Genomic DNA, 27,548 nt, shown 5'->3' with positions numbered 1-27,548 from the left:
AATTACTAAATTCAACTGAATGCATATGTTATTCTCTCTTTGAGACAAAACTGATGAGATTAAGCTTCAGACAATGTTCATCCCCCCTCCCTTCTTCCCTAACTTTTAACTGAAATGTCCTCTTGTCCCCATCTCTGCTTGTCAGAAACCTACCCATACTTAAAAGCCTTCCCTGACCTAGCCCTCCTCTACCACTTTAAATTTCATCTTTCTTTAGTTATTTACCCCTTTTTAAAGGCATTTTCCACATACAGTTAAAGTTAAAGTTACGTTATTATGTTATATAACTGTCATCTTCTCTACCAGAATAAATTTTTAAAAATAGGAAATGAATATTCCTTTGGGTTTGGAATCTATCTCTGGAACTTAATCTTCATGTAGAAAGTGACTTTGATTATGGGAAAGTCATTACTTTCCAGGCCTCAATTTCCTCATTTGTAAAATGGGGGTGGTGGAGGTGAACAGAAACTCCAACTTTAAACTCCAACTTTCAATCTTTATCATCCAATGGCAGAGCCAGAATTTGAACCCAGACTTCATGCCTCTGAATCCAGTGTCCATTCTCCAGTAGTCCATAGATTTTGAACCCCTAGAGAGGTCATCTGGTGTGCTGCGTAGGGTGTCAGAGCTGGGCTTGTATGATGTGTAACTAGATAGGAATCCTATTGCATTAGTAGATATTAACATGGCTATTTTGGGCAGGTGCTGCCAGTAGCCAGGAGTTAGGACTAAACTGAATAACAGGAAGAGAGTGGGCTGAAATGAATTTGGGAAATTGTGTAATGCTTCCTCAGAATCCTAGAACTCTAGAGTTGAGAGGGAGCTCTACAATCATCTAATCCAACCCATACTTGGGAAGTATCTCTCCCCACTTCCCCAACACCCACCATCACTATTATAACATATCCAAGAAATGCTTTTCCAGCTTCTGCTTGCAGATCTTCATAGGGAAAGAGTTCACCCATTCCAGAAGTGGCCCATTCCATTTTGGAGTTCTGTTAATAAGTCAACAAGAATTTTGTTCAGCACTTACTACTTTCATAATGCTAGATATTAAGGATACAAAGAAAGACCAAAAAAAATGATCTTTGTTCTCCAGGAATTTACATCCATTGGGGACAGATATCATTTAAATAACTAGATACATAGAAGAAACATATAGAGCAGATGGAAGGAAACCTGAGAAAGGAAAATACTAGAAACTAGAGGAAGGTGTAACCCACAACCCAAACTAAAGCTCTTGGATTATATACTTAGGTCTTTTTTAAAAGTTATTTTATTTTTCAAAACACATGCAAATATAATTGTCAACATTCACCTTTACAAACCTGGTGTTCCAACTTTTTCTCTATCTCCCCCCCCTTCCCAGTAAGCAAGTTGATATAGGTTAAACATGTGCAATTCTTCTAAACATATTTCCATATTTTTCATGCTACACAAGAAAAATCAGATCAAAAGGGGGAAAAACACAAGGCAGAAAATACAAAGAAAAAAAAAACACAAACAAGCAAACAACAACAAAGGTGTCTCCTTAATCTTTCTCTGGAAATGGATGGCACTTTCCATCACAAGTCTATTGGAATTGCCTCATTGTTGAAAAGAGCCACACCCATCACAATTGATTATCACATAATCTTCTTGTTACTATGTGCAATGTTCTCTTGGTTCTGCTCACTTCACTCAGCATCAGTTCATATAAGTCTTTCCAGGCTTTTCTGAAATCAGTCTGTTCATCATTTATTCTAGAACCATAATATTCCATTACATTCACATACCATAACGTATTCAACCATTCCCCAACAGATGGGCATCCACTCGATTTCCAGTTCCTTGCCACTACAAAAAGGATTGCTACATTTTTTATGCCTAGGTCTTTACAGAAAAGGTAAAAGAGCTGCAAACCCCCATTCTAGCATTCAGCAGAACGTACAATATAAGGTAAGCTTTATTTCAACCAATAGGAAACCAAAAATATGAAGGATACTGACTCAAAATAAAAAGACAAAACAATTTTTCTTCCCTGTTTTTCTTCATATTCCCAGGCACGTTTCTAGGATTGAAGCACTCTCAATATTCCTTTCTGTTCCAGGGAAAGCATTAGTCAACCCCTTTTCTTTCCTATAAGCTCTGGTTTCCCAGAAATCTCTATCATCTCCTTCACATTTACACAGATATAAAATGCTACCTTGTGGTAAGCCCAAAACAAGAGCAAAACATTCAGCCTTGCTGTAGAGTCAGCTCTCTTTCTACGCTAAAATTCCTCTACTCATTCAGGAACTTCACTTTGGTCCCATGATCTTCTGCTTCCAGCTCTTTCACTACTTCTCTGCAGGGAACCTAGGAACTCATCACTATGTCTCCTATTTCTGGGGCTGTGTGATACCTTCTTCTCTCGGAGCCATATGGTTCTCTGCAGGAGTCTCACAGACATACAAGAATTTCCTCCAGGGATCGGAGTCTGAACTTCTGCATCCCTCAGCTTTGTTTTCCCTTTTGAAACTCAAAACCAAAACTATGATTCAGATGTATAATTAGCCTAATCAATTCTCCTCCAGGAAGGTGTTCATGGGGAAGTGTTCACCTCAACCAGGGGAATGTCCTCAATGCCAGAATAAAGTCTGAATTAGGGGGTGCCAGTTACAATGTTCTGTACCTGTATACCACATACATGATGAAGGGATGATGGGGGAGAGGGATGCTCAATTGTCCAGGTATCTAGTAAAAATAGGACCAAATAATTTCTTAATACAATCCTCATTTTTGTCTTCATGATAATTTTACTTTCCAAAGGGTGGAAGAGTCAGTACAAGGGACTTCTATTGATGACTACTTTCACCAAAGGAAAAAAAAAAAAGACCCTGTGCTGAAATGGAAATGATGGAAATCTCAGAGGAGAATTTGTAATAGAAAAGGAGAGTCAGACATAGTCTGGAGAATGTAGATTTCAGGCACCTTGGGTAGTCTCCTTTTCAAGGGAACTCAGACCAAGAAGAATGGGAAACTTTAAAGAAGAAAATTTTGAAAACTCCAAGAGAAACAATGCTAAGAAAGAGGAAATGGGAGAAGGAAAGTATCTAAAGATGCTAAAAGAGAAACCAAGAAACTTATCAACAAATCAGAATTTTTAAAAGATGGAAGTGAGAACAGGAAACAGAGCTTGAATACCAAAGCTGGGCACCATTCTGGAAAAATAGTGTCTGGAATGTTAAGCTCAGAAAAAGCCTGCTGAGGAAGGCTAAAGACAACAACAAGGGCTTGGTTGGCTGTGTTTGTTCATTTGTTTTATGCTATCTAGTGGGGTGGGGGGAGAGAAGATCAAAGAAGAGATAGGACCCCCAGTTCAGGTTGGAGGGAATGATAAGAACAAATGATAAGAGGCAATAAGGGAGACGGCAAAGGGGCTAAACTCCCATTTGTCTTCTGTTTCTTCTCACTAGGAAAATGATCTTTTAACTGGAAGGGACAGAACAAAAGTGACTGATAACAAGTGAACACCCAAGATCAATAGTGAGATAGTAGAGAAGCATCTGGCTACCCTTTAGTGAGTGCAAGTGACCCAATCCAGATTAACCACATATTTGAGAAGAGAAAGAACTGGACTGTGTGATTGATGATCTGGGAAAGAATGGAGTGAAGAGGAGAAGCAACCCTACAATTGGAGAAGGACAGCTGTTGTCCTACTTCTTATAAAGAAAAAAAAAAAAGAGAGAGAGAGAGGAGAGCCTGAAAATTACAAGCTAATGAGCATGGCAAAATTTTCCAGTGTATTATTCAAAGAGTTAAGAGGAATCTACACCAGACTAAGCTCATTTCTTTTCTAGTTGGGATTGCCAGACTATTAGCTCAGAGGAATGCTGTAGATCAGAGGTTTGTAAGCAAGGAATCTATAAGTAGATATCAGGAAGATAATGATTTTGAAGGAGAAAACGTTACATCTTTATCTCAACAGAATTGGTTTTTTATTTACGCGTTTAAAAACATGATTCTGAGGAGTCCTGAGATTTCACCTCTCATGGACCAGAGGGATCAGTGATATAACAAAGGTTCAGAATCCCTATTACAAATATAGCTTACATTATATTATATTACAGCTTGTTTTCAGTGAAGTCTTTGACAAAATAAGCATACAAAACGAATATTCACTGATAATAAATCATAATTTTGTGACCCCTCCCCGATGTTCAATTAGGAGACCTCCATACCACAGTTTAAGAAGTTTAAGAAGCATAGTTCAGTTAGGAGAATTCAGGGCTGGCTGAATGAAAAACAACCATGAATGATTTGGTATCAATTTAAATTTCCCCAGAGTAGACATGTTTTAACAATGACTTGGATAAAAATCTCTATGTAGCAGGCTTACTGGATTTGTAGTTGGCTTGAAACTATCAGGTCAAACTAACTAACATGCAGGATGATAGGGGCAGGATTTGTAACAGTCTCTACAGGTAAGAGTAGGTCTGATCTAATAGGCTAGAATTAAACAGAAATAAATGTAAATTCTTATATTTGGATTTCAAAAGTCAATTTCACAAGTTGTTCCCAAAAAAATCAACTTCATAAGTACAAGGTGAGGGGGAATGGATGGCCAGCTAAATATGAACCAGCAACATGATATAACAACCAGGAAAAATAACTCAATTGTGGGCAACACTAAAGAATGCTCCATATCCAGAAAGATAATGGTGATAGAATTTCTGTACTCAACTATGATCAGGTCATACCTGAAATATTGTATTCTGCTCTGGGTTCTACAATTTAGAAATGACACGGATAAGTTGTAGAGCAAACAAAAGTTGGAATAGTTATTTGAGTCCATGATACTTTTAGGATTACTTGAAGAAACTAGAAATGCTTTGCCTGAAGAAGAAAAGGAGATTTTTTTATGTCCCCAAAAAGCTGTCTTATGCAGGAGAGATTAAATTTCTTCATTCTGGCCCCAGAAATCAGAACCAGCGGCAGTGGGTGAAAGTTTCAGAGGTAGATTCAAGCATCTGTAGGAAAAAGCATGGTAACAATTAGAGCTATACCATAGTTGCCTTGGGAACTAACAGGTTACCCTTCAACAAAAGTCTTCAAACAAAGGCTGGATGACCAGCTCTGAGATTTATAACAGAAGGGGATTCTTATTCAAATATGGGTTAGCCTAGATTGCTACTAAGGTCCCTTCCAGGTCAGTGATCCTGTGAAAGGACCCAGGAGTTCTAATTTCCAGGGTTTTTTACTAGCCACTCAATCACTTGTGTTCTGTGGGAAATACCAAGACTTCTGACTTGTTAACACCTGCCAAAGCTTACACCCCAAAGGCATGATCTTCAAAAGTCCAGAGTTTTCTCCATGGTATGGCATATTATCTGAGGATTTGGGGAAATATGCACAGAGTTTGCATTTTCTCCAAGGCCCAAAGAATGCTGACAAAGTTATGCCCTCCTGGAGCCCCAGAGGCCAGTCAGAGGGGTTGGTTCCCAGAAAAAGGTGGTTCTCCTGGCCCTGGAAATGGTAAACTATGAGCTCCTGGAGACTTATCTGGATACCAAACAAATCACAGAAGCCTCTGAGAAGCTAAACATGAATTCTCTGAGTATTCCAAACTCAATGACTTTGGTGGCTTGAGGCATGAGAGCCACAGCTACCAAGTGAGAGGGCAAGGGTCCAGCATGAGGGGATGCCAGGGCTTGTCATCTAACCCTCAAGCAAGCAAAGTTAGGGACCAGCCATTGAAGCAAGCCAAGGTGAACAGGTCAGGAGGTTCTCAGACTTCTCCAGAGGCCCCATTGGAGCCTGACTGGGGGAGGGGGAGGAGGGGAAGGAAAGAGGGGTAAACAAGACCTGCCTGAGCTCCTGGCCATTCATTCAGCAATAGCATCATGGATTCTGGGCCCACCTTTTCCAGCTCCAGGCTCTGCTTTTCCCCTACACCCCCCCAGCACCAGTACCCCTAGCCAGGGCCAAACCCATCACACACATTGTTCCCAAGTCCTAAGAGCCCCCTTTCCGGGCAAACAAAGCCCCCAGCCCCCGCCTACCGCCCCACTGGCACCTGGGGGACTCCTGGGCCTGGGAATCAAAGATTGTTTTGCAAAGGAGGCCCCATGTTTGGAGAAACACCCATCCCCTGCTGCCCTAGAGCTTCAAAGGGCCCACATTGTTCTTTCCTGAGAAGGCGCCTCTTGACGCTGGCCAATCTCTGACTGACGTGGACAGATCTCTGATCTTCAGCCAGGGTCCCCCTCCACCACCGGGAAATAGGAGACAAGGGGGACCAGTTTGCAGAAACCTTTTTGGTGTGGGCACCACGCCCAGCCCAGCCCCCTGACCTGTGCCCATCCTGTGATGTTGTGAAACCTGGTCCCCTCAGGACCCTATTCCCAGAGTGTTCTGTCCCTCTCTCAACACTTCCTATGTCTCCAAACGCCCCTTTGTAGCCTTCTCTCGGGTTCCTCAATGCCCCACTCCCATCTCTCCCTCTATTTCCCTCCTTTTCTCCTGTGTTCCGCCTTCTTTCAGATACCCTCAGTGCTCCCTGCAGATCCTCCTCCAGGCTACCCAATGTTTTCCTGTGTGCCTCACTCCCAAATTCTTCAGTGTCCCTCGTGTGTCTATTTGCAGCACCTTCAGAGACCACATATATCCTTTATTCATTCCCTCGGTATTCCTCCTATATCCTTTCACAGCACACTTAGAGACCAGATACATCCTTCATCCACTCCCTCAGGATTCACTCCTAGCCCCTTACCCATAGGTTCTCCCTTCTCCCACCTCCCTCAACACCCTTCATTTTCCCTCCCAATTTTCTAAGTTTCCCCTATATATTCTCTCCCATCTTCCTCAGTATCCACTATGACCCTTATCTCATTTCTCTCAGTTTCTCTTTTGTAAGTCCTCCCAGCTTCTTTAGTCCTCTCTGAATACTTACAAGTCCCTCAGTATCCCTTATATTTCCTCCTAGCTTCCTCAGTATCCCCAGGATATCCCTCCTTAGCTTATTTAGTCCCCACTCTCAATATATCCCTTCTCAGTAATCCTATGTACCCCATGAAGCCTCTAAGGACCCACTCAGTACCCAGAGGCATCTAGGGAGTAAAATGGACAGAGCATTGGACCTGAAGTTCAAATCTGGTCTCAAAATTTGTGTTTTTGTATTTGTGTAGCCTCAGACAAATTACTTAGCTTCTGTTTGCCTCAATTCTCTCAATTGTAAAATAGGCATAATAAAACATCTAATAGGAGTATTGTGAAAATCAGATTAGTATTTGTAAAACATTTGGCACAGTGACTAGCACACAGGTGCCACATAAATGTTTATTCTTTATCCCCCCCCAAAAAAAATTTAAGATGTCCAAAGCATGGTACTCAGTACTAAATATACAAAAAGTACAGAGAAATAGGATGCAGACTCTGCTTTCAATGAAAGAAGACAAACAAGCAAATATCTAAGATGTATATATATTTACATATATGTGTATATACATATATATACACATATATACAGAAGAATAAGAGAAATGCAAGGAAGGGGTACAGAGCAAATGCTAAGGGGGGAGGATGGTTCTAGCTGGAGTATTAGGAAGGACTTCATAGAGGGCAATGTCAACTTGACTTTGAAAGAAGAGAAAGACCTTCAGAGACAGGAGCCAGATATATTCTATTCCTGGGGGATGTTGAGAAAAGGTACAAAGACAGAAAGGGGAGGGAGAACAGTAGATCCTCCACTTTAGTTGGAATGCCATTGATGTTAAGAAGAGCAGCATGAGATAAGGTAAAAGAGCATTTGCAGCCCAATAGTGGAGCCATTGAATGGCCAGGGTTGGGGTCTACTTCATTTCCTTACTTGGTAGGGAATGGAGAATTGTGGATTGTTATGCGGGAAGTGACAGGTCACCCTATGTCCTGAGAAGATAATTTTGGCAGCTGTGTGAAGGCTAGATTGGGGAGGGGAGAGACTGAAGACCAGCAGACTAATTAGGGAGCCAGAGCAGTGGTTCACATGAGATCTGATGAGGGCCTGTTGAGTGCAGAGAGAGAGAGAGATTGATGGATTTTTGGAAGCAGAAAATAAGAAAGGAGAGAATTGGAAAATGGTTCTATCAAGAGAAATAAGAAATTACAAGGGATGAGAAGGTTAGTGGGAAGGCCTAAAGGTTAATGGGAAAGATGATGACCTGAGATGTATGAATTTGGAATGCTCATGGGATATCTAAGTATGAATCTGAGAGACAGGTGGAGGAAGATTTGAATTGGGAATATAAATGATAGGCTCTGGAATTGGAAGGGACCTCAGAGGTCATTCTAGTCTGATCCATTTATTGCACAGGAGAGAAAAGTACAGAGATATTAAGAGACATGCCCAATGTTATATAGCTAGTAAGTAGCAGAGAGAGGTCATTCAACTATAAATCTAGGGCTCTTTGCACTAAAATTTTTTCTTAGATACACTGACTTATAAAACATAGAAATAAGTAATAATAATGGCTATCATTTCTATAATGCTTTAAGATTTATAAGTTTACTTTACAAATATTTCATTTAATTTTACAAAAATGGGTGCTATTATTATCCTCATTTTACTGATGAGGAAACTGAGGCAAGCAGAGGCACACTGACTTGTCCAGAGTCATACAACCAGTGTTTGAAGCTGAATATGAAGTCAGCTTCCTGATTCCAGGTCTAATGCTCTTCCCCCGTGCCACCTAATTGCCTCTGGATACAAGTGTGGATACTCATAGAGATATAGATATAGGTGAAAGGGAGTTTGGCCCGTGGATAGAGAACTGGACTTGCAGCCAAAAAACCTGAGGGTTAGATCATGACCGTGATATGCACTGTGATACTTCATCTCTCAGTGAAACTCTCCTGGACTCTGTGTTTCCAAAAAAGGTTTCCTCATTAAGGAGTTCCCTTACCAATGAAATCATAGGCGTCGTCCCAGTACCATGGCAGGACTAGTCACCTGCCAGTGAGGGAAAACAACCCATTTCTGGGCCCTTATTACTAAAGGCAAGGTCACTATCAGATGACCTTGAGAAGCAGACTTCTCATAGGTCTGGAGGAAGGATCATTCCCAAAGTGAGACTGGGCTCAGGCCTCTGGACTAGGGATCTAGCTTTCCCTGCCCCCTACTTTTCCTCTTCCTTTCTCCTCTTCTCCTCTCTCTCTTTTCCTGCTCTTCTTCCTCTTCCCTCCTCCTATCTTCCTCCTCCTCTTCCTCTTCCTCTTCCTCTCTTCTTCCTGCTCTTCTTCCTCCTCCTCCTCCTCTTCCTCTTCCTCCTCCTCCTCCTTCTCCTCCTCCTCCTCTTCCTCTTCCTCCTCCTCCCCCTCCTCTTCCTCCTCCTCCCCCTCCTCTTCCTCCTCCTCCCCCTCCTCTTCCTCCTCCTCCCCCTCCTCTTCCTCCTCCTCCTTCTCCTCCTCTTCCTCTTCCTCTTCCTCTCTTCTTCCTGCTCTTCTTCCTCCTCCTCCTCCTCTTCCTCTTCCTCCTCCTCCTCTTCCTTCTCCTCTTCCTTCTCCTCTTCCTCCTCCTCCTCCTCTTCCTCTTCCTCTTCCTCTTCCTCCTCCTTCTCCTCCTCCTCTTCCTCTTCCTCTTCCTCCTCCTCCCCCTCCTCTTCCTCCTCCTCCTCTTCCTCCTCCTCCTTCTCCTCCTCTTCCTCTTCCTCTCTTCTTCCTGCTCTTCTTCCTCCTCCTCCTCCTCTTCCTCTTCCTCTTCCTCCTCCTCCTCTTCCTTCTCCTCTTCCTCCTCCCCCTCCTCTTCCTTCTCCTCCCCCTCCTCTTCCTCCTCCTCCTCTTCCTCCTCCTCCTTCTCCTCTTCCTCCTCCTCCTCTTCCTTCTCCTCTTCCTCCTCCTCCTCTTCCTTCTCCTCTTCCTTCTCCTCCTCCTCTTTCTCTCTTCTTCCTGCTCTTCTTCCTCCTCCTCCTCCTCTTCCTCTTCCTCCTCCTCCTCTTCCTTCTCCTCTTCCTTCTCCTCTTCCTCCTCCTCCTCTTCCTCTTCCTCTTCCTCCTCCTTCTCCTCCTCCTCTTCCTCTTCCTCTTCCTCCTCCTCCCCCTCCTCTTCCTCCTCCTCCTCTTCCTCCTCCTCCTTCTCCTCCTCTTCCTCTTCCTCTCTTCTTCCTGCTCTTCTTCCTCCTCCTCCTCCTCTTCCTCTTCCTCTTCCTCCTCCTCCTCTTCCTTCTCCTCTTCCTCCTCCCCCTCCTCTTCCTTCTCCTCCCCCTCCTCTTCCTCCTCCTCCTCTTCCTCCTCCTCCTTCTCCTCTTCCTCCTCCTCCTCTTCCTTCTCCTCTTCCTCCTCCTCCTCTTCCTTCTCCTCTTCCTTCTCCTCCTCCTCTTTCTCTCTTTCTCCCTCCCTCCCTTCCTCCCTCCTCCCCTTTCTTTCCTTTGTCTTTTCTCCTCCTTCTTCCCTCCTCCTCTTCGACCTCCTCATTTTCCTCTTCCTATACTCTCTCTTTTTCTCTGTGTCTCTCTCTGTCTTTTTTCCCTCTCTTTTTCCCTCTGTCTTTCTCTTCTTCTTTTACCTCTTCTTCTGTTTCTTCTTCTTCTCTCTTCTTTTCCTTTCTCTTCTCTCTTCTTTTTCTTCTTCTTCCTCTTTCTTGTTTTTCTTCTTCTTCCCCTTCTCTCTCTCCTCCTCTGTTCTTTTTTTCTCTGCCTTCTCTTATTATTTTCCCTCTTCTTCTTCTCTCTCTCCTTCCCTCTCTCTCTCCCCTCCCTCCTCTCTGTCTGTCTTTCTCTCTCATTTTTCCTGTCTTTCTCTTCTCTCCTCTTCTTTTTTCTCTTTTCCTCTCTCTTTCTCTCTTCTTTTTCCTGTCTCTCTTCTTCTTTCTTTTTCTTCTTCTTCCTCCTCTCTCTTTTCTCTCTCCCCTTTCTCTTTTTTCCTGTCTTTATCTTCTCTCTTCTCTTTTCTTCTTCTTCCTCTTCTCTCTTTCCCTTTCTCTTTCTCTCTCTCATTTTCCTATTTTTCTCTTCTCCTTTCTTCTTCCTCTTCTCTTCTCTCTCCCCTTTTTCTTTTGTCTCTTCTCTTTTCTTCTACTTTCTTCTTTTTCTTCCTCTTCCCCTTCTCTCTTCTCTCTCTCCCTTTTCTTTTCTTTTTCTTCTTCTTCCTCTTCTCTCTTTCCCCCTTTCTCCCTCTCTCTCTCCCTTCCTCCTACTCTCCCCCTAATTCCCTCTCTCTCCTCACCCTCACTCACTTTTTCTCTTTCTATCCCCTATTTGCCTTTTATTCATTGATTCAGTAAGTGTTGATTAAATTATCATATTCTGGACTACCCTGAGAAGATACATAGCTACCAAACTTCAGGTAGAGTTAGGCTGAAATAATATCTATTTATCCAACACTGAATAGGATGGAAAAGCCAGGCACTTGCAGAGGAAGGAAGAATCATGGAAGGCTTCCTAAGGAAGTAGCATTAAAGCTGGGTTCTCACAGATGGCTAAAATTCTGATGGGCAGAGATTTGGTTAGAGGGCATACCAGGAAGGAAGAATTATGAAATGAAAATGAGAAAAAGCATTGTTGAAAGAAAACATCCAGGACCTATAAAGGAAATAATTAAGTGTGTTTGGAAGATAGAATGCCAAGAGTGGTTAGGTACAAGAAGAGGCTGGAGGAATAAGGAGGCCCTAGATTGTAGAAAATCCTGAATATCAGGCTAAGGAGAGTTAAAAAAAAGAGGCCCGGGCTCAGAATCAAGGGATTTGAGTTTGAGTCCTGTTTCTGCCACAAAGATAAGTACTCTTTGGCTAATCTGTCCATCTCTCTGGGCCTCAGTTTTCCTATCAATAAGATGAGGGTATTGCGAATAAAGTGTTATGCATAGTTGAAAGAGCAGTGAATTTATATTTAGAACTGGATTCAAATCCCATTTCTTCTACTTAATACTTTATGACCTTGAACAAATCTTTTTGGGCCTTGGTTTTCCTAGCTACAAAATGAAGAGACTGAATTAAAAGACCTCTAAGATTTTCTTAGCAAAAGACCACTAGGATCAGAGTGGAGCTTTATTAGTTTTCTTTTTTCTTTTATTATTATTATTAAATTTCATTTTAAATTTTAAATTAATATTAACATTTTAAAACTTTTCAAATTAAAAATAATAAATTAAATTTAAATTGAATTAATAAATTAAATTTTATTAATTTATATTAATTTTAAACAAGCTTCTTCTCATATTCCTAACATTCCCTATTGTTGTCTCTTCTCAAGGTCAGGCAGCTAACTACTCTCATCCCCCTGCTGCCTTTCCCTATAGGCTTGGAATCTGTAAGCTTCTATATTATCAGCAATTTCCTGGACCGTTAAGAGGCATGGAGTGGAGAGTCTGCCTGTTTTTAAGTGGGAACCCTCAATTCCCAGACCTACTATTCCATCTTAAGTCACAGAACTATGGGGATTCATATCACAGAGCCTCTTGGGTGATCCCATATCAGCCCTTACACACACATGCACACACACACACACACACACACACACACACACACACACACTACTCCAGTAACCAGAATGTTTTGATACCAGTGACAGACCAATGACCAAGGCTGAAATCTGAGCCTAGAGCACCCTTTACACATGTATTCTAGAGAAACAAAGAACTTTCATAGTCATAGAAGTGAGGTTATATGTCTCTTTAAAAGGCCCTCTTTAAAATCTAGCCCCATCATTCCCCTCCAGCTGGTTCTTCTTCCTCAGAAGGCTTTGATGTCCCTCTCCCTCCAAATACACCTCCACCGGCCACATGACTCCACGTTGCTATCTTCTTAATACCTAACCCTTTTCTATCATTGTCCAAATTTTATCAAGCCTTCAAGGCCCAGCTCAGGTCCCACCCTTTCCAGGAAGCCTCCTCTAATCTTGCTGTCCCATATGCCATTTGAACAGGCCATTAGTCTCTGATGTCATATGACAAAGCATTCTCTGGCAGCCTGAGAAGACCAAGCAGATATGATAATATATAATCTTCAGCATTTCCTTCCCCTCCTCCACTCCTTCCCATCCAATCTCTATACTCAGCACAGAGTTATATACCTAGGAAGGACCTGGCAAATAACTGAGCAATTGCTCCCAAGGGGCGGACACCAGGGTTTTCCTAAAAGCACAGAGTAAGGATTAGAGATCATCTAGTCTAACTCTTTCACTTTGCAAATGAGGAAACTGAGGCAATAGAGAGATTAAAGTGTCTGGTCCAACATTACCCATATTGTGAGAAACAGAGCTAGAGTCAGACCCAGTGTTGTGACATGGCAACTAATAGCGCCAATACAATATTAGACGGTATCAAGAGGAATAGAATATCCAGAATTATAAGTCTTCTGCACTGATCAGAGCACATCTGGAAGATTGGATAAAGATTAGGGGACCATATTTTAGGAAACAACAAACTGTAATGGGCTAGAGAAAATCAACCAGGAAAAGGATGAAGAAAGGACTGGAAAATATGCCATTTCCAACTGAACTGGGGATGTTTAGTCTAGAGAAAAGTTGACTAGGAGAGGGGGTAGCACATTGTTGTTGCCTTTGAGAATTCAAGGGGTCATCCTTTGTAAGAGGGATAAGTCTTATTTTTGCTTTTCCTAGAAAATTGGATTGATAGCAATGGGTGGAAGGTGCAGAGGGAGAACTGCTACTTAAGAGAAGAGAAAACTTCCTACAATTCTAACTGTTGTAAGGTAGATGGAGCTGGTAGGGGAATAAGAGAACTCCCTCTCATTGATGGTCTTCTTGGAAATGAGAGATGACCACTTGTTTAGGGGACTCTTATTAAGAGATATTTAATCACATTCTGAGGATCTCTGATGTCCCCTCCATGTGGAGATTCTTTGGGCAGTCCCTCATTTGGCGTTACGTGCCCTTCCCACAGCCCATGCTTCCTATACATGTGTTGATTAAAATGATTCTCAGTTAAAGGGTTCAGGAAAAAGGGAAAAGAATTCTGTGCCAGAGGTTGATAGGAAATAGAGCTAGAACTGACCTTAGAGTTCAGTTATCCATTCTCCATGTTTTTCAGAAGAAACAGACTCAGAGAGTGGAAGGAGCTAGCTCAAAGTCACATAGTGAAATTAGTAAAGAGCTAAGATTCAAGCCCTCTGATTCCAAAATCAGGACTTTTTGCCACTCCTGTCTAATCACCTCCCTACACATTTAATGCCTGGCTTGATATCACTGCTTTCATTTTATGTAGAGTTCTAAATAGGTCAGGAAGAAGCTTGGACAGCTTCTAGCATTGGACCTGGAGTAAGAAAACCTGAATTCAAATCTTGGTTCAGATATTTACTAGCTATGTGATACTGGGCAACTCACAGTTTGCCTCAACTTTAAAATGGGGATCATAATCACATTTGTTTCCCAAAGTTGTTATGAAGATCAAATAAGATAATTTGTAAAGCACTTAGCATAATATCTGTTAATAATAATGAAGTGTTTATTTAATAAATGCTTATTCCCACCCTCAAATCTCCATTGTCCACTGCTTTGGAACAGTTGAAGCATGGGGGGTCACCCTGAGGAGGAGACCAGGGAGTACAGCCATTCTGACAGAATCCTGAGCCTCTACATTGGCTAAGGATGGGGCACTATGCTGCATCTATTCAATGGTCAGATCTGGAGGCCAAACCCAAAGTGTTGGGTTCCAGGTCTAACAACATAATGAATACATTTCATTTCTTTCAATGGGCATACAATGGAAGACAGATGGCAGAGGAGCTGGGTTCACATCTCAATTCCAACATTTATAACCTATGTGAATTTAGTTTCTTAATTTCTCTGGGCCTTCAGCAATTCCTTCTGTAAAATATTGGGGGGGACTAGAGGATCTCTAAGTCATATGAAGGAGTCAACTAGATGGCACAGTGGATAGAGCACTGGACTTGGAGACAAGAATATTTGAGTTCAAATTCAGCCTCAGACACTTACTAAAAGTATGACTCTGGGTAAGTCCCTTAATCCTGAGTTTCTTCATCTGTAAAATGAGCTGAAGAAGGAAATGGAAAACTGCTCCAGTTTCTTTGCCAAGAAAACCCCAATGGGTTCATGAAGAGTTAGACATGGCCGAAATGACTCAATGGCAATAAGTATTAAAAAAAATAGTTTGGGCCTCAAAGGTCTCCTGAAATAGTCTCTGGCTCTAGGAGCCCCTAGACCACACTTTGAGAATGATTGCTGTTGACTTGGCAATCTTATAAGCTCTCATGAATTCAATTTTTATCTCTGTGTTTATGATTTTCCAATCTACCTATCCAGTTCTAACATCTTTCCTGAACTCCAGTCTCACATCTCCAGCTACCTACTGGGCATCTCAAACTGGTTGTCCCATAGACATCTTTAAAATCAACAAGACTAAATCTGACTTCCTTAGCTATTCCCCTCAAAATCCTTCCCCTTCCCAGCTTTCCTCTTATTGTTGAGGGCACCTTGGGCTCTCGGTTACTCAGGCTGCAACCTCAGGCAAATCCTAAATTCTTCACTCTTTCTTATCCCCTTTATCCAAACATTTTTCAAGCCTGTTAAGTCTATCTTGAAAATATATCTTAAATACCCTGCATCTCTTCTCTGACACTGGCATCCCCCTAGAGCAAATCACCTCATACCTGGGCAATTCCAATAGTCTGCCGGTCGATCTGCCTGTCTCCAGTCTCGTCCCATTGCAGGCTAGCCCCATTCATTTTTCCAACTGATCTTCTCAAATGAAGTCTGACTTTGTCCCTTTCCCATTCACAAAACTCTTGTGACTTCAGATCATCTCCAGATCATCAAATAGAAAATCCCCTTTTGGGCATTCAGAGGTCTTTATAACCCTACCTTTCTAGTTCCCTCCTACCTTTCCAGTTTTCTTACACCTTACTCTCCACCACCTACTCTGTGATCCAGGGCTTCCTGTCTCCTTGGGATCATGTTGTAAAAGAGATATTAGACAGTTCTCTTTGGCCCCAGGGTGACAGGACCAGATTTAAGCAATGGAGGGGGGGAGGTGCAGACAGGCAGAGTTCAGCTCAATGGAACAGTTGCAGTTGCAACTATCCAAAAGTGAAGTGAGCTGCCATTGGAAGAATCGAGTTGCCGTTCAGTTGAGGACTTAAAGAAAAGATTATACTCATTTTTGGAGGAAAAGATGATGTAGGAAAGATTCTTGGTGGGATATGGATTAGATTACATGGGTCATATATTTAAAACTGGGAGGAAACTCAGAAGTCATTGACTTCAATCTCCCTCATTTAATATTTCAAGATTTATTTATAGGTGCCTCAGGAAACTGAGGCACAGAGAAATTAATGGCCAGGGCCACACAGCCAGTTGTACTAGGTCTTACTGATACCAAGTCCTGTGTCTTACTCTCTATATTGCCTTCATGGCTTCTGTAAATTCTGTAAATTATATTACCTACCTTCTCAAAGCATCCTATTTCAAAGGCACTTCCTCTCTCATCCCAACCAATACTTTCCTTTGGGGAGGGTAGGAAAAATTGGGAGCTACACTTCTGGGGAGCTCAGTAGATTTCAGCTTGAGTTTCAAGTTTGTGAGCTCACAAAAAGCATGACTATGTTAGTTCCTTAACCAAATATTTTAAGGCTCAGCTTCTTCCTCACGAAATGTGGATAAGAATCTTATACTATCTGCCTCACAAAAGCCTAGTGAGAGAAGCACTTTAGAAATGTGCTCTATTCTTATTTCTCTCCTGGGAGTATCCGGCTTAGGATCTCTTTGTCACTCACACTTCCTGAAGAACCCCACACATACACCCTGGGCACCCAGTCAGAGGCTTTGAAAGAGACTTCCTTCCTCTTCTCTTTCCTGTCTTGGGGAGAAAAGGCATTCCTGGGGACATTCCAGCAGCCTGTGGTCACTTTCACTAAGACAGTGGGATGGATTGGTGGGTGGTGGAGATGAAATGGGTCCTTCCACTTTCCCCCTGATCCTCTGTTGAAAGTGATGAAAAGTGATTGCTCTAAATCCTGGATGGAAAAATGTTTACCTTTTTTAAAAAATAATAACCAGCATTTGAATTGTGAAAATTATTACAAAGTACCTCTTAGCATTCACAGCTCACAGTAACTCTATAGGATAGTTACTACCAGTATTCATTCTTATGACTAATTTATAGATGAAGATAATGAGACTATAAAGATTAAGCTATTTGTAAGTTCCCAAAGCTAGTAGGTATCAGAGGTCTTATTTAAATTCAGGTCAGTTGTTCCTCCCTATATTTCTCTTCTCTTTGGCCTCAGAGCCACTCATTTAATAACCTACTAGCAGACCTTATCATACATCATATATAGATTATTTCAAGAGTTTCCATATGAGACTCTTGTCCTCAAGAATCTCTCTATTCCAATCCATTCTCTACTTATCTGCCAATGTGATTTTCCTGTATTAGAAGAAGCCCAACCATATCACTAGCCTCCTCAAGAAATTTCAGTAACTTCCTACTACCACCAAGATCAAGTACAAAATCTTTTGTCTGGCTCTTAAACTCCATAACCTGACCCACTCCTACCTCTGCAGTATTCTTATACTTTATTCCCTTCCACAAATACTATAATCCAGTGACATAGCTTTCTTGCTCTTCCTTACTTACAATACTCTTATCTTTTGACTGTGTGTTTTTACTAGACACCTTTCCTGCTTGGAATGTACTCTTTCCTCACTGACTCTTGGTTTGCCTGGTTTCCTTCAAGATTCCTTCTTCAGTGGGCAGCTGGATGGCACAGTGGATAGAGCACCAGCCCTGAAGTCAAGAGAACCTGAGTTCAAATCCTGCCTTAAACACTTAACATGTCCTAGCTGTGTGACCCTGGGCAAGTCACTTAACCCAATTGCCTCAGCAGAAAAAAAAGAAAGAAAAGATTCCTTCAGGAGACCACTCACTTCCCAACCACTGCCAGTGACTTCCCTGTGAGAGTAACTTCTATTTTCATTGTATACATCTTACATGTATATTACTTTTATTTAATCTCTCCCCTCTCACTCCCCTGATATCAGAAGCTTCTGGAAGACAAGGGACTATAATTTTTGTTTTTCCTACTTGGTACAGTGGCTGGCATTTAAAAGGTAAATGCTTGTTGGTGTCTCGCTTGTGCTTCTTAGATAATAGCTACTTAGGTATTTTTTAAAATTTATTTATTAGGCTCCTATGTACCAGACACTGTGCTAGGTGCTTGTAAATGTGAAGAAAATTCATCCAAAATTAAAACTAGGTATTAAGGCTGAGGGGAACACCAACACTTGGGGGAATCAGGAAAAGTCACTTAGAACAAGAATCTAGAAGCAAAGGAGGGATTCTAAAAGGAGGTGAAGAGGGATTGCATTTCAGGAATGAGAGACAACCAAAATAATGCTTTTTACTCCTAAACTAGCAAATCCAATTGGGTGAGGGAAGAACAGTCACCAGGAATTCAGAGTTAGACTGCAGCTATGGATCTTAGTATCTATGTCTGTCATAGGATTCATGAAATAGAAAATGCCCACTATAGATAGTGTTATGCCATAGTTCTTTTATTGTCCTGACTCAGTTTCCCTAATTATCCTGCCTCAGTCCTGCCTCAGTTTCCCTGCTTCTCAGTTTTGCAAAACCTCCCCTCCCTCTTTATCAGACTTGATAAAGAACAGATCTTATGTTTTAGAATATCAGAATGCCTCTCCCCATCCCAAGTTATTGGAATGTTACATACTGTCTTATCAAGATGCCTCTCCCCATGTCCAGGGTGCCTCCCCCTGATTATGTCATCCCATCTCCGGTGGCTCACCCCAACCTGTCAGAGTCCCGAAGGCTCTCAGCAACCTGACTCCGCCCCTGCCTCAGTCTACCCTCTGCGCCTGAGCCACAGGTATATATGTTATTGAGAACTCTGATTGTTTGCTGGATTCTTGGAGACGATAGTCTCATTCAGCCCTGGGACCAAACCACTTTGATCTCAGTATATCTCTCCATTAAATAAATTATTAAATACTCTCTAATCTCTATCTTGCTCAGTTTCTCCAGCATAACAAAAGGAGGCAGTAGAAGCAACCGGTTTTAGGTTAGACGCATACAGCCAGTGAGTCAATGTAGTATAATAGGGAAAAAATGACTGACCGAAGCCAGGAGACCTGGACTTTGATTCTGAGGGCTGATCCATATTACCTAAATGAGCATGAGCACAACACTCATTCCGAGCCTCCATTTCCTTACCTGTAAAATGGGGATAATCATGCTTATACTGTCTCACAAGATTGTTGCCGGTGGAGCATTCTCTATACTTTAAAAGTACAAGTGTGATAATAATGAAAACAAAGATGAGGAGATTCAATAGAAGATAAAATCTGTGGGGAGGGGAGGGGATATTAGGAGTTTGGGCCCCCACTCCTGACAGAATTTTTGCAGAAGGAAATTTGAGCTAAATCTTTAAGGAAACTGAGGCAGAGGTGAAAAGGTAGAGCAGCCAATGCAAAGACAGAGAAAAGGCTAAGGGGGTGGGGGTGGGGGGCAAGGAGAGGCTGGGACAGCCAGTGTAAAGGCGCCAAGGAAGGAGATGACTGTATACTGTGAAACGGGAACAATTACTACCCTAGTGGAATTAGTAGCCAGCTAGGAGGCTGTGGCAGCTTTATCTCCCCGCTGCCCCCGAGGCAAAGGGCTCAGACTCCAACAGGGTCGGCAAAATATTCTGCTCCACCAGAGAAAAGCCTCAGACTGAAGGCCGATCCAGACAAGCAGATGAAGGGGTCCTCTCTTCTCCACTGCCCCCATAACCTACGTGCGGATTCTCCACAGACCCTTTTTGCCCAATCTGGGGAGAGGGAGAGAAGGGGAGGGGAAAGAGAAGAAAGGTTTGGGGGAAGGGCTGAATCCTGCTGCTTCCCAGCTAATTCCCAATCAGTCTAGCCATCAATCATGATAATTAGTCAGCCGGCATCACTGGAAGCGGGGAGGGCTCCGAGAGGCCAGGGAGATGGGGAGGGGCCGTGAAAGGGCCCGTGCCGGAGGTCACGTCGGCATCCTGGGCCTCTCCGCTAGAGCGTCTGAACCGACTACTCTGGGGACTATTTTGTCAACCTACAGGGATAGGCCCAGGAAGCACTTCCCAAGTCTGAGCTGGTATAGGGGAGTCCCCTTACTCGCTGGTCCCCGCCCCCTGCCAGCTACTAGAGGAGCCTCTCCCCACTCCTCCTCTTCCTCCTCTTCTTCTCCTCCTCCCTCCCTTCCTCATCTTCCTTCTTCCCCCTCCTCCTTTTTTTCCCCTCCTCCCCACATCCCTGCACGTAGCTGGCGTAGGCGCCAGTCCTAACAAAGAGTCTTCTGTCACTCCCGGTGTGCTCTGGAGGCAGGACCCCGGCCACCTGCGGGATGCCAAGCCCTCGGCCCCTTTTCCCTTCCCCTCCTCATTCTCTCTGCTCCGTAGTCAACGAATGCCCAATTGGAAAGCAGGAGACTTGCGTCGGTATCACACAGTTCTGTTGCTTTTTAGTTGCGTGACTGACCCTGAACTAGCCTTACCTGTCGGATAGTTTCTTCCTCTAAAATTCAGGGATTCAACTATCTGCTCTTTAAGGCCACTTTGCTGCTCTAAATCTGGCGATTTCCGCCTACATAGACTCTCCCTCATGCCCTTTTAGCCCAGGTCTTACCCCACTCGGCTATTCCTCGTTCTCCACGGACACCTTTGTTTCCCACAGACCTGCCCCTCTCCCCCTCCTCGGCTCCCCTCGGAACCCTATACCATCAGTCCTCCCCACCACGACTACTCTGCAAAGGAAGATACCCATATGATGTCAGGTATCTCTCCACACACGCAGCCAAGAGTGACCGCTCTCCTTCCCTTCATAGGAACCTCTAGGAGTCCCTGGGCTAAACAATTCCTAGACAAAGGAGAGGGAGGGAAGGAGGGTGGGGGACACATCAAGGAGACAGGAATCTGACATGCAGATCCAGATGAGTGCAGAGACATCCAAGCACATATACTTAACAGAAACTGACACACCAACTACGATCACAATAAACAGATTAGTTCTCAAAACAACCCACTAAGGTAGCTTACTTTCCTTATTTACTTACCTAAGGTTTTGAGCTTGTGTTTATCCTCTTTATTACTCATAGCAGAACTGAGAAAGAGGTCAATACATTTGACCAGAATCCCAGAATAAGCATCAGAGCCAATATTTGAAACCGAATCTTTAATTTTTGTTGAATTCTTATGTCCAGAACCAAAGAATCTTACAGTTGGAAGGGGAATGGGAAAAGATATTTTATTATGTTTGCTTTATTGAACTTCTTAGATTTTTAAAAAAATAAATTGAATGTTTGTGACAGCTGTGGATTAAGCAAAGCTATGCTTGGCATTTTTCCACCAGCATGTGCTCACATCATGTCTCTGTGTCACATTTTGGTAATTCTGTAATATTTCAAACTTTCCCCTTATCATCATATCTGTTATGATGATCTGTGATCAATGACCTTTGATTTTAAAATTGTAATTGTTTTCAGAGTGCCATAAACCACATCTATATAAGTCAGAGGAGGTAATCAGAAAATGTTGTATATGTTCTGACTGCTCCACTGACCAGCCTCTCTCATTCTCTCCTCTGGTCTCCCTATTCCCTGAGACACAACAATCTTCAAATTAGGCCAGTTAATAATCCTACAATGACCTTTAAGAGTTAAGTAAAAGGAAGAGTGAATAGGTGTTGTGGTGAAATTTATTGTTGTCTTATCTTAAGAAATTACTACAGCCACTCCAGACTTTAGCAATCAGCACCCAGATCAGTCAGCAGCCATCAACACTGAAGCGAGACTGCCACCAGCAAAAAAGATTATGACTCACTGAAAGCTCAGATGACTGGCATGTTTTAGCAATAAAGTATTTCTAAATTAAGGTATTACTGTTTTTAGACATAAAATAGACTATACTGAAAAACCAACAAGTTCATGTGAATTGGTTACTTGCAATATTTGTTCTATTGTGGTGATCTGGAATCAAACCCAAAATATCTCCAAGGTGTATCTGTAATAAGAAGTAATACCTGAGTTATACAACAAGGCCTTTCATCCAAGTTTTCTAATGATGGGGAATTTATTGCTTTTTTAGAGCTCCCATTCTATTTTTACACAACCAGCTAAAAAAAAGCTTTTTACTTACATTAAACTAAAATCTGCCATTCAACACCTTCCACCCATTGCCCCTCATTCACTCTTCTCAGACCAAGCAGAGCAAGTCTAACCCTTTTTGCAAGGGTCAGATGGCTCTCACAGACACTCTCATTGCCTTCCATTCTTCTGGTTGAATGGACCCAGTTCTTTAAATGAGCCATCAAAAGGGATTCTCTTCAGTTGGACTAGGTCACTTCTGAGTTCATCCCTCCCATCTACTCTAGCTCTTGGACCCTCTCTATATTGCCTTAGTAATGTTTGTCATACTTTCTTTACCTATTATTATCTCATTTGATCTCCACAACAACTCTGAAAGTTGAGCGCTTTTAAAAATAATTTACTTTTAACATACATTTAAAAATTTTAAGTTCCAAATTCTCTCCCTCTCTCACTCCTCCTTTATGCCCTTTGAGAAATCAAACAATATTATGTCAATAATAGACATAAAAGTCACATAGAATATATTTGTATTAATCACATCATGAAAAAAAGGCAAGAAAATAAAGTGAAAAAAGTATGCTTCAATCTTCACTCAGAGTTCATTAGTTCTCTCTCTGGAGGTAGATAGCATTTTTCATCATGAGTCTTTTGGAATTGCCTTGGATCATTACATTGATTAAAATAGCTAAGTCTTTCACAGAAAATCATCATGATAAATATTGCTGTGACTGTATACAATGCTCTCCTGGTTCTTTGCATCAATCACTTTGTTTCCCTTTTTTATTCCCTGAAGCTATTTCTCTCACTATTTTTTATAATACAATAATATTCCATCACAATCATATACCACAATTTGTTCTGCCATTCTCCAATTAAAACAGTCCCTTAATCAAATTCTTTGCCAACACACATACACACACACACACACACACACACAAAACACACATACACACAGCTGCTATAAATACACACACATTTTATATATATATATGTAGTTTCTTTTCCTTTTCCTTTGATCTCTGACATACAGCTCTGGTAGTGGTATTGATGGGTCAAAGTATTTGCATAATTGTATAGCCCTTTGAGCAGTGTTCCAAATTATCTCCCAGAATGCATGGACCAGTTCACAAATCCACTAACAATGCAGTAGTGTACCTATTTGGGTAGATGCAATTGTTATATTTCCATTTTATAGGCAAGGAAAGTGTATCCAAACAAAATTGTTACACTCCTAGGATGTATGTCTTCAGTCTTCCTTGTCTCCAAGTCCTACAACCTCAAACTGTCTGACAATTATGCAGTCAAATTTCATTCACAAAGCCCTACTGGGATAGATACCTCCTCTGAACTTAGAAATGACCCTGTGTTTCTTTTTTTTTTTTAATTAAAGCTTTTTATTTTTCAAAACATATGCATAAATAATTCTGCAACATTAGCCCTTGCAAAACCTTTTGTTCCAGTTTCCCCCCTCCTTATCCCACACCCTCTCCCCTAGATGACAAGTAGTCCAATATATGTTAAACATGGTAGAAATATGTTAAATGCAATATATACATACATATTTATACAATTATCTTGCTGTACAAGAAAAATCAAATCAAATCAGAAAATAAAATGATGAAGAAAATAAAATGCAAGCAAACAACAGCAAAAAGAATAAGAATGCTATGTTGTGAACCACATTCAGTTTCCACAGTCCTCTCTATAGATGCAGGTAGCTCTTTTGATCACAAGATATTAGAAATGGTCTGAATCATCTCATTGTTGAAGAGAGCTGCGTACGTCAGAATTGATCATCATATAATATTGCTGTATTGTGTACAATGATCTCCTGGTTCTGCTCATTTCACTTAGCATTAGTTCATGTAGTTCTCTCCAGGCCTCTCTGAAATCATCCCGTTGGTCGTTTCTTACAGAACAATAATATTCCAAAACATTCATATACCACACTTTATTCAGCCATTCTCCACCTGATGGGCATCCACTCAGTTTCCAGTTTCTTGCCACTACAAAAAGGGCTGCCACAAACATTTTGGCACATGTGGGTCCCTTTTCCTTCTTTAAGATCTCTTTGGGATATAAGCTTAGTAAAAGCACTGCTGTGACCCTGTGTTTTTTTTAAATAGCTTTTTGTTGACAAAACATATGCATGGGTAATTTTTCAACATTGACCTTTGCAAAAACTTCTGTTCGAACTTTTCCCCTCTTTCCCTCTACCCCTTCTCTTAGATGACAGGTAGACCCATACATGTTAAATATATTAAAGTATATGTTAAATGTAATATATGTATACATATTTATACAGTTATCTTGTTGCACAAGAAAAGCCGGATTTAGAAAGAAAGGAGAAAAACCTGAAAAGGAAAACAAAATTGCAAACAATAACAGAAAGAGTGAGAATGCTATATTGTGGTTCACACTCATTTCCCAGTGTTCTTTCGCTGGGTGTAGCTGGTTCTATTCATTATTGATCAATTGGAACTGATTTGGATACTCTCATTATTGAAGATAGTCACTTCTATCAGAATTGATCATTATACAGTATTGTTGTTGAAATGTATAATGATCTCCTGGTCCTGCTCATTTCATTCAGCATCAGTTGATGTAAGTCTCTTTAGTCCTCTCCGTATTCATCCTGGTGGTCATTTTTTATAGAACAATAATATTCCATAACATTCATATACCACAATTTATCCAGCCATTCTCTAATTGAGGGGTATCCATTCAATTTCCAGTTTCTAGCCACTACAAAAAGGTCTGCCACAAACATTTTTGCACATACAGGTTCCTTTCCCTTCTTTAAGATCTCTTTGGGATATAAGCTCAGTAATAACACTGCTGGATCAAAGTTTGATAACTTTTTGGGCATAATTCCAGATTGCTCTCCAGAATGGTTGGATCCATTCACAACTCCACCAACAATGCATCAGTGTCCCAGTTTCCTAACATCCCCTGCAACATTCGACACTATATTTCCCTGTAATCTTAGCCATCTGTCAGGTGTGTAGTGGTGTCTCAGAGTTGTCTTAATTTGCATTCCTCTGATCAATTATGATTTGGAACACCTTTACATATGGGTAGAAATAGTTTCAATTTCATCATCTGAAAATTGTCTGTTTATATCCTTTGACCATTTATCAATTGGAGAATGGCTTGATTGCTTATAAATTTGAGTCAATTCTCTGTATATTTTGGAAATGAGGCTTTTATCAGAACTTTTAACTATAAAGATGTTTTCCCAGTTTACTGCTTCCCTTCTAAGAGACAATACTACTATTTTTCCTTCTCCTCCTCCTTCTCTTCTTTTTCTCCTTCCTTACTGATATGTAGTCCTTCTATCCACATGGGGAATCATATCCTTGCATGTGGATGCTCTGTACAAAGGAATATAATTTTTGGTTTTTTATATTTTTTCCCAGAAAACTGAATCTAAAAACTCTTTTTTTATGTAGTTTTCCATTTGTGATTCCTTAAAATATAATTCTGAAAAAATAGGCTTCGAAAAATCCATTGTAATTGAACTTGATTAAGTCTTTAAATCCAAATCACTCTCAATTTCATTAAATGATCAATAATAGAACAGAAGAGAACAATTGTTTTCTGTTCTGGCCAGAAACTCTGAAGGTGTTTCCCTCCCAGACTGATTCTTTTGTGATGACAAATTAGATCATCTTCTGCCTCAATTCTTACCTTATCCTGTTGGAATACACGGGAGCTGTTTAAATATATGGGAGCCACCTGACAGTGTCTGCTGGAGAGCCAACCCAGACGTGTAGAATGGATCTCCTCTTGTGAAAGGTGATAAAAGGAGACTGAAAGGCAGTTGCTGTTCTCTGACCTCTCTGTCTGAGAGGCCATTGCATTGTCTGATCTCTCTCCTCTTCCTCTGCCTCCAATTTATCTCATTCTCAACACCTGTGTCAGCAAAGGCTTCCCTTCAACTCCTTCAGATGCTATGATTCACAGCTGTGGAGGCTCTGGGAGAATTGACTTGTAGCTTAACATAACCTTGGATCATTGAATGGATATTGTTTGCAACCTGAGAAAAATCTTAATTTACAAAGGCCAAGTCTAGGTCTTTGCCAATTGTCTTGACTTTTGCCTTGTCACTGGATCCCAAAGATTCTAAAGGAGACAGTGAGACAACAACTTTGTACAGCTTTGCCTCCATTAAATCTAATTCACTAGCAAGACAAGACACCATCTTTGTGATGTCTTTGGTCCTCTTCAAGGAAAGAAGGACAAACAACAACCCCCTACCATGGCACAATCTTCAACAGTAATTGTCGCAAACTGACGGCAAATATGAACCTTTCTTTATGTGTTGTCTCCTCCCTAATTAAAATACAAATTACTGAGGAGTAGGAAATACTTTCACTTTTTTTTTAGCATCTTCAGCACTGAACAATGCATTGCATAGAGTAAGTGCTTAAAATAAATGCCTTTTCATTCTGTTCTATTGAGTGACCTGCCCAAGGTCATATAGATAATAAATGGCATCAATGGGACTTGAACATAGGTCCTCCTTTCAGATCCAAATAAAGAACAAATAAACATTATTTTATAAAGGAGACTTTGCAATCATCACTCCTATACTCACTTAGCCCTGATACTTTGAGATAAAAATTCATCTAAAATAAATCAGTCAGTGAATCAACATTTATTGAGTACCTACTATATCAGGAAATCATTCAGAAGTGTGAACAAAATAGGAGCAAAATCTGAACATCTATATTTCAACTAAATAGACAGACATCTGTTCAGATTAATTAAGAAGAGACTTGATTATGAGTCTTTTTTCCCCTGAGGCAATTAGGGTTAAGTGACTTGCCCAGGGTCACACAGCTAGTAAGTGTTAAGTATTTGAAGAAATAAAAATAAATAAAAATAAAAATAGCAAACCAGTTCAAAATCTAGGATGATTGCTTCTGGAAGCTTGGTGACAGAAAAATCCAACCAAAGTGCTGGCTGAGAAGGAAAATATTGGGGAGGAAAGATTCTTCTCTCTACCTTGACCAGAGGAGGACCTTGTAAACTTCAGAAGGCTGAAATATTTGGACTTTTTATCAGCCTCCTGGCAGCATTCCTCGACATCAGCAGCTGGTTGCAGGGTCTGAATCCAGTGTGAAGGGCAGACCAGATGTGAAGAGGAATGACAGATTCTGGACTCTTTAAGGAACCCCAAAGAGAAGCTACTGTGTCCCTATGGAGATTTTCATAAGTAGCCCACAGAGTGTTTAAAAAAAAAAAAAGATTTCTATAACCATAGATGTTGGTTTTGGGGAGTTTTTTTGCTTTTGTTTTTTTTCTTGCCACAAATGTTCTAGGTTTTAGTTCACTTTCTCCTAGCTTCAATATATACTAATGGGAAAGTATCTCAGAGGTTTTGGAGAACAGTGGGAGGAGAAGATGTGTTGTACCAATTGTTTTTACTGTTTTTAAACAGTAAAATTAAATATCTTTTTCTCACAGCTAACAAAGTCTGATTGAAAAATTAATAGCCCTGAGAACCAAGGT

The 27,548-nt window shown here is 41.2% G+C and overlaps 1 long non-coding RNA gene across 1 annotated transcript in view; it reads right to left on the bottom strand.

The window, feature by feature from the left end:
- The window catches only part of LOC141564905 (uncharacterized), a 53,394-nt gene that overhangs the window by 7,006 nt on the left and 18,840 nt on the right, over positions 1-27,548 (bottom strand). Inside the window, exon 2 of the long non-coding RNA XR_012488792.1 lies at positions 888-995. This is a non-coding gene — a long non-coding RNA (uncharacterized LOC141564905). The remainder of the gene's footprint in view (positions 1-887; positions 996-27,548) is intronic.

Source organism: Sminthopsis crassicaudata, chromosome 3 (genome assembly GCF_048593235.1).
Source record: "Sminthopsis crassicaudata isolate SCR6 chromosome 3, ASM4859323v1, whole genome shotgun sequence".
Lineage (NCBI taxonomy): Eukaryota > Metazoa > Chordata > Mammalia > Dasyuromorphia > Dasyuridae > Sminthopsis > Sminthopsis crassicaudata.
Note: the sequence above shows the minus strand (reverse complement) of the source record. Positions and strands in the feature narration are given on the sequence as shown.